Below are 2,947 nucleotides of genomic sequence, written 5' to 3'. Positions count from 1 at the left end.
AATACTTTGGGAAAATGTCCTTAGGAATCATAGTGATGATAGGAACCTCAAAACTCTAGAAATCTGGAGCAAGCCCTGTCCTTCTCATAAGTGACTCTTTGTGTTCTGTTTTACACAAATGAAAGTCTTCTTCCTGGCCTAATGCACCCTTAGTTTAAAAGAAAGACCCATGATGAGATGCGGTATTGAATACCTTCATCTGAAAAGTTATTTAATAAATATGCATAGTCAAAATGAAGGAAAGCTAGGAAGAGTAAAAAAAAAAAAGTTTAAAAAAGATTGAGTGAAAAGGAAGAGTGAAAGTCACAGTGAATCGATTAATCAATAAACACTTAGTAAGTACCTACTATGTGCCAGGTAACTATGCTAAAATCTGGGGATAAGGACCTTGTCCCCAGGACTTAAAGAGCTCACAATCTAATAAAGGAACTGACATACTCATAACTATATATACAAATAGCTATGTGAAAAGAACAAACAGCTACGTATAGAATATACTGTATATTACGGCAGAGTTATAGACAGATAGAAAATTAAAAGAATTGCTTTCCTTTGTAATCCTATTTAATTTTATACATTTAAAAATACCTAAGAAGGAGCCCATAGCCTTTACCAGACAGCCAAAGAACTCCATGACTCTCTCCAAAATGTCTTAAGAAATGCACAAAACAACCCTGTAAGATAGGGAACTCAAGCATCATTAATTCATTTTTCAAATTTGAAACTAAGGTTCAGGGAGTGGAAATTAACCGGTGACATATCTAGTCAATTTCAGAGATAAGATTCCTAGCTCCAAGGTCAGTGTATTTCCCATTATACCACAAGTGCCATATACATCTAGAGCATCGTTTTGCAACATTACCAATGTGGGGATTTGTTTTCTTTAATTACTGGTAGCATCGCTCTGAACAATCCAGTGAGCTTCAACATGTTGGGACAACTAATCAGAAACCTCAGGCCAGAGATTTCATTCATTTATCCATCTGTGTTCACATCACTCTTAAGCAGGTGTTAGATATCATTCGGTTGGCCAGAGCCAAACAATGCTGGAAAATGAGAAACCTTTCTGTCAACCCTTTTTTTCCATATAGTCTACCATAAATTCCCTGTCTCCTACAACAGGTGGTCTCTTAGAGCCAGGCATCTCAAACACATTGAAGTCCTTATAGGGAAGGAAGAAACAGAAAAAAAATTAAAGTAGAAATAAAATAATGATATATTTACTGTTCTAAGTCTGGGCTTGAACATGACATCTACAACATTCTCCACAATCTTTAAACATTTACAGGGTTTGTATAAGGCATTGGTAACCACAAGAACATGTTCCCTAAAGACTGGGAAGATATGGAAGACTTCCATGCCCTGGGAGTGTGAGCACAGGGATCCCTAGAAATTTTTCTAGAACTTATTTGTTTCCTTCCAATATTCCCTAAATAAAAGCAAAAAAAAAAAAAAGGAAAGAAAGAAAGAAAGAGAGAGAGAGAGAGAGAGAAAGAAAGAAAGAAAGAAAGAAAGAAAGAAAGAAAGAAAGAAAGAAAGAAAGAAAGAAAGAAAGAAAGAAAGAAAGAAAGAAAGAAAGAAAGAAAGAAAGAAAGAAGGAAGGAAGGAAGGAAGGAAGGAAGGAAGGAAGGAAGGAAGGAAGGAAGGAAGGAAGGAAGGAAGGAAGGAAGGAAGGAAGGAAGGAAGGAAGGAAGGAAGGAAGGAAGGAAGAGAGGGAGGGAGGGAGGGAGGGAGGGAGGGAGGAAGGGAGGAAGGAAGGAAGGAAGGAAGGAAGGAAGGAAGGAAGGAAGAAAAAAAATCTAAATTCAATAACATAAGAAGAAAATATGTTCACTTTGCAGGGAAAACAAAACTGATCTTAAAGACAGTATGTGTAGAGACAATCTAAGGATCATAGGTCTCCCAGAAAAATGCAACAGGATAAAAATCCTTAACACCAAAATGCAGGAAAATAATAGAAAAGAACTGCCTAGAACTTCTGAAAATAGAAAATTAAAAGCAAGTTTAAAAAATTCCTAGTCACTTTAAGAAGAAAGATAAAAAGGAAGGTGCTGCAAATTCCTAGACACTGATTACATTTAACAATTCAAAGCAAAAACAAGTCCTTCAGTGGATCAGGAAAATGACCTTCAAATTTGAAGGAAAGAGAAATTTAAATACTATAAGACTATTCTTCACTCATCAGAAAGCATAGGAAGGAATGGAACATTTAGTTCTGAAGAGGAACAGAGCTCAAAATTCAGGCCAGGATGACCTATTCTAAAAATCTAACATTAAATATAAATCTGAAAGAATTTTCAATAATAAATAAGTGTTGTATGAAAGGAAAGAAGGTAAGCCCTGACCTTTATGAGGATGTAAGAGGTCCTATTGTCTTTACAACACATGAAGTTAAGCTATTGCCCACCTATTCTATGGCATCTAATCACATTTTGTTTTATGGCCTGGTGTTTCTGATATAGGCCTTCCTTCAAAAATATGTAGAGAACTTAGTGGAAACATAAGAATACAAGTCTTTCCCCAACTGATAAAGGGTTAAAGGATATAAACAGACAATTTTTCAGATAAAAAAAAATTAAAGCCATTTATAGTCATATACAAAAATGCTCTAAATCACTATTTATTAGAGAAATGCATATTAAAACTACTCTGAAATACTACCTCATATCAATCATATTCACTAAAATGACAAAAAAGATAATAATAGATGTTGGAAGAAATGTGGGAAAACTGGGACTCCACTGCATTGTTGGTGAAGTTGTGAACTGATCCAGCCATTTTGTAAAGCAATTTGGAACTATTCCCCAAAGGCTCTTTGATTCAGTAATAGCATCCCAAAGAGATCATAAAAAGGGGGAAAGGACCCACATATGCAAAAAAAATGTTTGTAACAGCTCTGTTTGTGGTAGCAAACACTTGAAATTGAGTGGATACCCATCAACTGGGG

The 2,947-nt window shown here is 35.5% G+C and overlaps 1 non-coding gene across 1 annotated transcript; it reads left to right on the top strand.

Annotated features, from left to right (window-relative positions):
* The first annotated feature begins 2,311 nt into the window (after window positions 1-2,311).
* Window positions 2,312-2,437, top strand: LOC141559294 (U6atac minor spliceosomal RNA). The gene has a single exon (XR_012487352.1). It is a non-coding gene; the product is annotated as a U6atac minor spliceosomal RNA (small nuclear RNA).
* Window positions 2,438-2,947: the final 510 nt, after the last annotated feature.

This window comes from Sminthopsis crassicaudata, chromosome 2 (assembly GCF_048593235.1).
Source record: "Sminthopsis crassicaudata isolate SCR6 chromosome 2, ASM4859323v1, whole genome shotgun sequence".
Taxonomy (NCBI): Eukaryota; Metazoa; Chordata; class Mammalia; order Dasyuromorphia; family Dasyuridae; genus Sminthopsis; species Sminthopsis crassicaudata.
This window is presented reverse-complemented; position numbering and strand designations above follow the sequence as displayed.